At 38.0% G+C, this 10910-nt stretch overlaps 1 long non-coding RNA gene across 22 annotated transcripts in view; it reads left to right on the top strand.

Annotated features, from left to right (window-relative positions):
• The window catches only part of LOC107184592, a 103639-nt gene that overhangs the window by 36258 nt on the left and 56471 nt on the right, over positions 1–10910 (top strand). For 10 of the 22 annotated variants that reach the window (XR_001515472.1, XR_001515475.1, XR_001515473.1 and 7 more), the window contains exon 5: positions 2313–2451. The exons of 1 other annotated variant lie outside the window; for it this stretch is intronic. This is a non-coding gene — a long non-coding RNA (uncharacterized LOC107184592). Of the gene's footprint in view, positions 1–2312; positions 2452–3299; positions 3351–3382; positions 3385–6869; positions 6881–10910 lie in introns of those variants that run through there. 11 more of the 22 variants (XR_001515469.1, XR_001515466.1, XR_001515470.1 and 8 more) reach the window with 3 other exon arrangements.

Raw genomic sequence — 10910 nt, 5'->3', positions numbered from 1 at the left:
CACATGTCCCCTACTTTCTCCCGTTTGCCCCCCTCCACCGACCTCCCACACACCCCAGGCCTTCACCTGTCTATTGTCTGTGTCCATGGACACATATGTGCAGATACATTCTTTGATTAATCTCTTCCTGGTCTCCTTCCCATCTATCCTCTGAGATCTGTCAGTCTGTTTCATGCTTCCATATCTATGGTCCTATTTTATTCCATAGATTTCACATGTAAGTAACATCATGTGATATTAGTCTTTCTCAGATTGGCTTATTTCATTTAACATAATAATCTCCAGGTCTGTCCATGCTGTCTCAAAGAGTAAGAGTTCCTTCCTTCTTATGGCCACATAGTATTCCATTGTATCAGCTTTTTTATCCATTCATCTACTGATGGGTACTTGGTCTGTTTCCATAACTTAGCTATTGTAAATAATGCTGCTATGAACATAGGGGTGCATATACTCTTTTTGATTCATCTTTCGGGATTCTTAAGATATATTCCTAGAAGGAGGTCACTGAGTCAAAAGGCAGTTCCATTTTTAATTTTTTGAGGAACCTCCATACTCTTTTCCACAGTGGCTGCACCAGTCTGCATTCCCACCAGCAGTGTACTAAGATTCCCTTTTCTCCAGGCCTCATTGTGGTTTTAATTTACATCTCTCTGATGATTGGTGATGTTGAGCATTTTTTGATATGTCTTTTGGCCATCTGTATGCCCTCTTTGGAGAAGTGTCTATTTAGGTCCTTTGCCCATTTTTTAATTGGATTGTTTGTCTTCTTCTTGTTGAGTTGTATAAGTTCTTTGCATATTTTGGAAATTAACCCCTTATCAGATGTGTCATTGGCAAATAAGTTCTCCCATACTATGGGTTCCCTTTGCATTTTATCCCCTTATCGGATGTATCATTGGTGAGTATGTTCTCCCATTTAGTAGGTTGTCTTTTTGTTTCATTGATGATTTTTTTGTTACACTAATTTTTAGTTTGATGTAGTCCTACTTGTTTATTTTTATTTGTTTCTCTTTCCCTAGGAGATGTATTAGCAAAAATTCTGCTTGTGAGATGCCTGAGATTTTACTGCCTATGCTTTCTCCCAGGATTTTTATGGTTCTGTGTCTCACTTTTAAGCCTTTTATCCATTTTGAATTTATTCTTATGTATGGAGTAAGTTGGTGGTCTAGTTTCATTTTTTACATGTATTTATCCAATTTTCCTGACACCATTTATTGAAGAGACTGTCTTTACTCCATTGTATGTTCTTGCTTTCTTTGTCAAATATTAATTGACCATAATGACTGGGTTGATTTCTGGGGTCTCTTTTCTGTTCCTTTGGTCTATATGCCTGTTCTTGTGCTAGTACCAGGATGTTTTGATTATAATGCCTTTGTAGTATAGTTTGATATCCAGTATAGTGATCCCTCCAACTTTGTTTCTTTTTCTCAAGATTTCTGGGGCTATTTTTTGGTTCCATATAAATTTTTGGAATATTTGTTCTAGTTCTATGAAATATGTTGTTGGTATTTTAACAGGAATTGTGTTGAGTCTATTGATTGCATGGACATTTTAAAATATGTTTTGCATAGACATTTTAAAATATGTTTTTTATTGATTTTTAGAGAGAGAGAGAGAGAGAGAGAGAGAGAGAGAGAGAGAGAGAATATCAGTGATGAGAAAGAATCATTGATTGGCTGCCTCCTGCATGCCCCTTACTGGGGATTGAGCCCGCAACCTGGATGTGTGCTCTTGACCATAATCCAACTCGGACCCTTTAATCTAAAGGCTGACACTCCATCCACTGAGCCAAAATGGCTAGGGCTACCATGGGCATTTTAATGATGTTAATTCTTCCAATAGATGAACATAGTATATTCAGTGTCCTGTAGTCTTCCAAGTATAGGTCTTTTACCTCGTTGGTTAAGTTTATTCCTAGGTATTTTATTTTTTGTTGTTGCAATGGTAAATGGGATTTTTTTTAGTTTCTCTTTTTGAGAGTTCATTATTGATGTATAAAAATGCCGTCGGTTTTCAGATGTTAATTTTGTGTCCTGCTACTTTGCCTAATTCATTTATTAAATCTAGTATTATTTTGGTGGAGTCTTTAGGGTTTTCTATGTACAATATCATGTCATATGCAAATATATTCAATTATTTTTTAATTTGCTAAGGCACATTTTGATATTTTTTTCTTTCAAATTTTATCCCACTTTTTCTTTACTTCTTTAAATATAGTAAGAGTGAATGATTTATCATTTATGTACAGTGATTCACTATGTGAAGTCTTTGAAGATCTGTTTCTGCATTTTACTACTTCTGGTTCTTGCTAGGGTACCGTTTTAAAAAGTGATGGGAATTTGGTCTTCAGATTTACTCAAAGGACATCTTATGGTTACTACTTCTCAGAAACATTCTCCCCTAAGCTGCTCAGCAGAAACTAAAAATATACTTAGTCTCCTGAAGTATCAGGTGAGTTTATTTCTAATTCACTCTTTTCCTGAGAATATATCCCTTTGAGAGAAGAGTTTAATGTAGAAATCTTTTCAATTAGTCTCCTCACTTTCCAGGACCTGAGCTTTGATTTTTATTTCCCCTCACCCTGAGAGATCTACAAAAGAAAACTCAGTTACCTGACAAATGTCCTAGAACAAAAGCAACTCCAGAGCTCTGCTCATCTCTGTAAGCTTCTGATGCACTTAGATTTTAGCCTAGTTATTTCATAGCTTCTTGTCAGCTTTTTAATGCTTTTAAGAAGTTTTTGTACATTATACAACATTGTTGTTTTCAACGGGAAGACTGGTTTGAATAACCGAGGCTGCCATATTCCCTCATGCTATCATCTCTACATTGAGTGTTTTTCTCCACCTACTTTGTCTCTTAAACACCTCCTTAAGTTTCAAATCTGAGTTCATGAATCACCTCCTCCATAAAGACTTGTGTCCCCCAAGGTACAATAGATTATTCTCTTACTCTTGTTTGCTCCAGCATATATGTTGCTTTTTTTCCCTTCTGTGTTGATTAAGGTATTACATATGTGTCCTTATCCCCTCATTACCGCCCCCCCCAGGCACATGCCCTCACCCCCCTAGTGTCTGTGTCCATTGGATAAGCTTATATTTATGCATACAAAGTCCTTTGGTTGATCTCTCCCCCTTACCCTCACCCTCCCCTACCTTCCCTCTGAGGTTTGACTGTCTGATCAATGCTTCTCTGTCTCTGGATCTATTTTTGTTCATCAGTTTATGTTGTTCATTATATTCCACAAATGAGTGAGATCTTGTGATATTTATCTTTTCTGACGGTCTTGTTTCGCTTAGCATAATGCTCTCCAGTTCCATCCATGCTGTTGCAAATGGTAAGAATTTCTTTTTTTACCGCAGCGTAGTATTCCATTGTGTAGATGTACCACAGTTTTTTAATCCACTCTTCTACTGATGGACACGTAGGCTGTTTCCAAATCTTAGTTATGGAAAATTGTGCTGCTATGAACATAGGAGTGCATATATCCTTTCTGATTAGTTTCTTGGGATATATTCCTAGAGGTGGGATCACTGGGTCAAATGGAAGTTCCTTTATTATGTGGTTTGTTTGTGTTGCTTTCCTCTCTGTGTCTTCTAAATCATAAGTTCTTAGATAGCAGGTACCATATTTATATATTTTTGTATCCCCAAGGCCTAGTATTGTGGTTGGCACATAATAGGCCCCTTGATAGATGTCAAATGAATGAATGCAGGCAGATCCAATTTGCTGATTGACTGTATTCTTTGAGATCTGGTGCTTATTTGTCTCTGTGACCCCAGTGTTTAGTTCAGCATCTGTCACTAGTAGGTGTCTAATAACTATTTGTCAACAGAACTTTCTTTCAACCTGGAATTAGATAGGGTAAGAGAAAGAATGACTAGGGCAGTATATAGGCCGGGGACCACAAGCAGGTTAATTCATAGAATGGGATGTTGGTGAAGGTGATAGCAATGGTAGTAGAAATACTGTGAGTCCTAAATGAATACAATCTATTAACCAAATAGAAGCAAATTTTAATGTTTTGGTATTTATAACTCATAGTTGTTCAAAGATTCAGGCTAGGGAGGAGAATCCACAGAGAAGACATAGTTGAACCAACTCCAGAACTAGAAAAGGAAGGTGGTGACACTCAGTGGCACAATGGAGGTAGTTTCAGAAAAGTCCTTCTTTGGCTTGCATTCTGGTCTTGGGATTTGGTTGTTGTGTGGGACCGTTGTGTGTTTTGAGCCACACATGACCTGCTTCTTAGGGCAAGGCAAACTTCTTTTGGGTTAGTCATTACATTGAGGGCTAAATTCTCTGAAGAGAAATTTTACTTCCTCCAGGTCTGCTTTTAAGACTTTAGAATTCATCAATTTCTATCCTGACTCACTTGACTGCCCCTTTTCAATAAATGCCAGTCAAGCTGAAGTATCCACAAAGCCACAATATTGTTGCTCTTTGCCTTCCCTATACTTGTGTTCCCCAATTTGTGCATTTGCTGTTATGTTTTCCCATTCTAGTATGAACGTTGTGTCTACTCAGGGTTCAAAGCCCAACTAAAAGTTCACCTCTGCTAAGATACCCTCTCTATTACTCCAACTCATTCACCAAACTCATAGAGCTTATCTACACCCTCAACATTCTAAATTTGATCATATTCAATTTTGTCCTGCTTCTTAATTATTTCCCCATCTTGTATTTACTCCTCTTTCCTAATTTTGATCGTTGGTCCCTTAAATACTTTATATTCACCCTGGTGAGCCATTGATCTAGTTATGGTACCTGTTATGCTCTCAGGAAATGCTTATTGATCTGTTGAGTACAGATAGAGTACAGTTCCCACACCTCTCTAATCATCCTGCCCCATATGTGCTAAAACCTTCAGAGAATTCTAGGAGTTGAATTAGAGTTCTCTTTGTTTTATTTTATAATCTTTGTTTTACAAATGCATGATAGATCATGGAATTTTCCCAGCTTCAGGCATTCTCAGACTTAAATCTCTGAGAGTGGCACAGCCAGAATTACAATCTGAGAATAATGGCTGCAATTTGGAACTTATTCTTTTTATGACTCTTCTGTGAGAACACAGGCATAGCATCATTTACTCTATAAGAGGTAAGTGGTATTGCTTGCCTTTCCTGACTTCCACTGCCTATAGAATTTGGTTTAAATCAACACATTGGTGAAAGTTATACCAATTGGATTTGTTTAATCCATATGTAGTTAAAATTAAAGAATCACCAAAACAAAGTATTTCATTACTTCTCTTCTGTTTACAGGTTCTTTTCAGTGTTTTATTTAGACTGTCACAGCTACTCTGTATATAGCAAAACCTATCAGTGGATTATTGTACATGGGGTTGCTACAGGGGGGCAATGCTGTTCTGACCATTTTCCCATGGAAAGCTCTGCCAGCCCTTGCAGTGCCCTGGTGCTTGAAGTCTACTTTTGGAGGTGGCCTCCCCTTAGGCGGTCATTCTGAAGAGCCTTTCAAGAACCTGAAATGTTGCCATTGGAGCGTTTCCCAGAAGGAAATTGAACCACAATTTTTTGAAGTGCAGGGAACTCTCTACCAGGAGTATGTCATGTGTCTAGACATATTCTGATGTGTTTTTCATTACAATAATGCAATAACATGGGCTGCACCAAATGATAGGGTAAATTCATTAAGACTGTTTTCGTGTCCATTTCTTTCACAACACTCAGTAAACAAGACACTCTGAAACAGGAACTACCTATGTGTAACATCTGCCCTCTTGCTTCCTTTCTCTTCTAATCTTTTGTACTTGTTATTTCTCTCTTCCTATCTTTGTTCCATACTTTTCTTCAAGTAGAGTAGAAAAGTATGATTTTATTAATTCTACTATATTTTTCAGCTGATTAGAGAGAAAAAATCGTCCTGAGCTAACTAATAAAGAGCCAGAAATTACCAATTATTCAGCAGTTGCATAAGGAGGGAATGAAATTCAACTAAGGAAATTGGGATCTCTGCTGCCATGAAGGAAATAAATGAGACAGTGTAGAATCATTATAAAAAGACTGGGTGGTCTACAAGAAAGAGGGCAGATTGTGCAAACTGACATTTGAGGAATCAGCCTGCATGTTGTTGCTTGGGACCAGTGCTGTTGGTTGGTGTCATAGCAAAATGTGCTTTATCTGTAGAGCACTCAAGGAGCCCTGGCAGACAAGGGACTCTGAAATATAGTAGGGCTTAACCTCTTTGTCTCTGAAGTGTGCTTCCTATTTAGAATGGAAAATTCAGAGACCCTTACCATCAGAATCCGCCTGTAATCCCAGCTGGATTGTCCCTGCTCCAGCAGGGATCACAGCACCACTTGCAGGGAGAGGGCTTTCCCTGCCAACAACTTGCATTCACTTCCTGGTGCATACTTCAGTTCCAGGGGTGGCTACCACCCATTACCAGCTTCAGAGTACAACTAGAAAGAATGGCTCTGTTGGGCAAAACATCCCTTGACTCAGGCTGCTCTCTGTGGTTTGGATCTCTGGTACCATTGTCTGAACTCACTGAACTTCCTGGCTTCTGGGCTCTCTCTTACTCCAGCTTCCCTGTGCTTCTCCTCACCTTGTCCAACTTGCTGGATTCTACTCTCTGTTTTTATTTCTGACCACAAGTAACCATAATTGCCCATGTAGTTGTTTCATGTTTCTTTATGTTGGGGAACTTAGAGCCTCTATTCCTAGGTAGGACATGGACCAAATCTGACCTGTAGTTATGTTTTGTTTGCCACATGTAGGGTTCATTTTTATGGTGTGTGTGTGTGTGTGTTAATGGAATCAATTGCTAATATTTTAACAACCGGAAGATTTCGTATCAAATCTAGATTTCTAATGTCCCGTGAAAAACGGGAAGATTTGGCAAGCAAGGCCTGGATTGGCATATCAATTTCTCCCTTTAGTTCTTTATAGTTTCCACCATGCTGTCTTACTCATGGCTGTTATTTTTTAATACAATAGAGATAAGAGAGAAGTGAAATATTTATTTTATTTCAGTCTCTGTAAATATTTTCTTAACAAGATATCTTTTAGTCTTCTTAGCTGCCTGCTCCCTTTAAAAGAACTTGAATTTGTGACCACTTCGATCTTGCTGGTGTGGAGCTTGCTAGGTCTTGGCTCTAGATTTGGATCCAGAATGGCTGCATGGTTCTCCTCTAGTTCTGATTGTACCCACTCCACCAGCGTCACGTGGCTATCCCAAACTAGCTCATGGCCTTCCCTTTGAATGGCAGTGTTGGAAGATGGCATTTCAGATGCCAGATTCCATCCACATAGGACCCTGTTTATGCTTGTCAACTCTGTGAAGACTTTCATTATAGAAGGTGATGCTTGCAGGGTGTCTTTGTGGTGATTTTCTCCCAGTGGTAAACACTCAAAATATCTGTTCCTCATGTTTTTTTTTCTGATCATTTGTTTATTTCAGTTAGCCTCTCTCTAATGAAATTATAGCTATTTTAAAAATTACAGTTCTAATTCATATAACTCTATACATCATCTGAAAGCCCAGCCTAGAAATAATATGCTTTATCTCAGAAGGAGGGGAAGAATAATTTGAGTGATAGAATATCACAGTAACGTACTGAAAAGTGCTGTCACATGATAATTAATCACAACATAATAGTTAATAATGCAGACTCTGCAGCCAGTCTCTGGATTCATATTTTTACTCTGCCACTGTCCAGCTGAGTGTAACTGTGGACAAGTTACTTAACCTTTGACTCGGTTTCTTCATCTGTAAAATGGTGATGATAATAACAGCATATACTTCACAGGGGTGGTTTAAGGGTTAAAAGCTATTTATAAAATGTCTGCAAGTTTATAAATGTTGGCTATTACTGTTGTTTTAATATTTCCTATGATTTAGGCTGTTGTGTTAGATGCAAAGATAAATAAGACATGATACTTACCCTGAAGAAGCACATGGCTAAATATCTGAGAAGACCCTTAAAGAATGACAGTAAACTATGAATATAACCACAGAGGCATTCAAGTTATAATAGTGACAAGGAGGAAGGGACCCCATCCGGAAAGGTCATAGAAGGCTTCATGGAGACGTTTAACCCTTCCTGAGAGAAGAATTATATAGAGAAGAGTTTGAGGGAGAGGAAAAAGGTCACCACCAGTTCAGATGCCATTCACATCCATCTGATCCAGGAGTGTAAGGCCAACCAAGGCTCTCAGGAGCAGACGGACAGTGGTGCCATTTTGTGCATTCTCTGAGTGGAAAAGGACTGGTCTCCCAGACCAACTATCAGCTTCTGCAAAACTTGGGGCGTGAGATAGATCCTCCAAAGAACTTGGTATGACTTTCAAACCTAATGTCCCGAAACCCAATCTGTATTTCATATATTGTTATAGTGCATGTCAGAGCTGCATCTGTCTAGACCAGACAGTGATCTTCCCTTCCGCTGACAGAACAGAACCCATTTGCCCTAAAACTGGAAAAGGCCTTCAATATTATCTGGTTTAATCCCTTCATCTTATTCCTGAGAACACTGAAACTCATGGAGGAAGAATAACTTTTATGAAATGATTGATTACCATATATGACAGGCCTGGACCCAAAAGAGATACCTTTATTATTTCATGGAAATGATAAAAAAAAAAAGCCACTGAAGGTCTTCTTTAACAGTTTCATACACCGGTTGGTCAAATGAGTTGTATCTTTACCAAAGTGAAGTTTACCAAAAGAGTGAGGGGCACCCTAATGATAGTAGATATAAAAGCATTGTTAGGTAGTATGGACTGTGTTTTTCATTAATAAATGTCTGCATTTAATAAATATTTATTAAATTGATTTTAAAAGACTTGATTGAACTGTATGAATATTTGATTCTAACAGATTTGATTGAACTGTATGAGTATTTTAGTAAATGTGGAGACTAATTTGCTATTGATATGCTTCATTCATTTTTTCCCAATCATTTAATAAAATTTTGAAAGTTTTGGACGGGTAGACTGTAGTTCTATGACTTGAATCTGGGAAAGTCTGGCTCTAGGATCTCATGAACAGATTCCAAATTCAAAATTGCATGGATATGATTATTGCCGCATGGGCAGAAAGCTGTTCATATGCCAAATGTAAAAATGAAAACCGTTCCAGGCCCTATGAGGTTTGGGCTGGAGGTTCATCTGTACAATATGTGTGGATATCTGGGTTCTTGACATTAATTTGTTAAGATATTATTAGTGTTCTAGATCTCAATATGCATATGTTGTTAAAATGAAAAATGCACTCAAAACACCGAACCAAATGAAGTGTCCACTGACAAGATAGAGCTAAAAATCCAGGAATAAACTATTTTATCAAAGAGGAGCTATTACTTGTATGAAAACTCAAAGTAACATAAAACTAAAAGTGACAACAATATAATTTAACAGTAGAGAGAATAAAAGAGAATAACATTGGGTTTACTTCAATTGTACATAAATATTCACTAGACACAGTCAATGTGTAAGCCTTTTATTTTCTTTCTTTTAAAAAAATATATTTTATTGATTTTTTACAGAGAGGAAAGGAGAGAGACAGAGAGTCAGAAACATCAATGAGAGAGAAACACCGATCAGCTGCCTCCTGCATATCTCCCACCGGGGATGTGCCCGCAACCCAGGCACATGCCCCTGACCGGAATCAAACCTGGGACCCGTCAGTCCGCAGGCCGACGCTCTATCCACTGAGCCAAACCAGTTTCGGCAAGCCTTTTATTTTCAAAGGACTGTTATATTTTATCTTATAGTTGTTAAATGACTGTTGATTTAACTGGGAGAATTTCACAAGCTTTTCAGATCTGGTAACTTTTTGGCTGAGGGTATGAAAATGGAACTAGAAAAATCAAAGGAAATTGCACAGTTCACTATGAAAGTTCTTCATTTATAACAATTTGTCCTTTTTGTAGCTGAACTTGCTAAAATTTCCCTAACTTAAATTTATCATAAAATTGATTGGTCAAAGAAAAATTACTGTATAAAGGACAAGGAATTCAGAACCAGGGTGGAGGTAGGGCTGGGGAAGAGATCAATCAATGAACTCATATGTGTATATGCATAACCCATAGACACAGACAAAGGGTGGTAAAGGCCTGGGGCAGGGGGAGGAGGGAGAGCTGGCAATGGGGGAAAAAGGGGACATATGGAATACTTTCAACAATAAAGTTTTTATAAAAAGGAACTCAGGACCCATCTGGAATATTGCTTTAGGTTCTAGCTGTCATGTTGTAGCACAGATAAAAGCAAAACACAGCCCTAACCAGTTTGACTCAGTGGATAGAGCATCGGCCTGCAGACTAAAGGGTCCCAAGTTTGATTCTTGTCAAGGGCATGTACCTTGGTTGTGGGCACATCCCCAGTAGGGGGTGTGCAAGAGGCAGCTGATCGATGTTTCTCTCTCATCGATGTTTCTAACTCTCTATCCCTCTCCCTTCCTCTCTGTAAAAAATCAGTAACATAAAATAAAAAACAAAACAAAACACAATTGTTTCAAAAATAAGAGCTGGTTTGAAGAATATCAAGATTGCAAAAGCTAAAAATAGTCAGGGAGCCATGCCTAAAGAGCCATTATTGCAGCCATGTCCACATATTGGAAAGTTCTAAATCCAAAGGGAAGAAACTGGTACTGCTTTACTTTAGATATAATGGTAAACATTTAGAGGGGGATTTACCTTAAATTTCAAATAAAAAAATAAGAGAAATTTGTGAAATCTATTTAAAATTGTCTTTGACTTTCTTTTGAGATAGAGTTAAACAAAAAGGCAGCTCTCAGTGTGTAGACATTTATTTAAATGCTTCAAGAGAGGGGACTTAGAAGATTTTGAAGTGTGTGTAGTCTTTTTGAATCCAGGGTTAAAGTCAATACCCTGGCTAGACAAAGGTTTTTGGACGTTTGTATGGGAGAAAGAAAGGCCTGATGGGTTG

The sequence above is a fragment of the Myotis davidii genome, unplaced genomic scaffold, assembly GCF_000327345.1.
Source record: "Myotis davidii unplaced genomic scaffold, ASM32734v1 scaffold304, whole genome shotgun sequence".
NCBI lineage: Eukaryota > Metazoa > Chordata > Mammalia > Chiroptera > Vespertilionidae > Myotis > Myotis davidii.
Note: the sequence above shows the minus strand (reverse complement) of the source record. Positions and strands in the feature narration are given on the sequence as shown.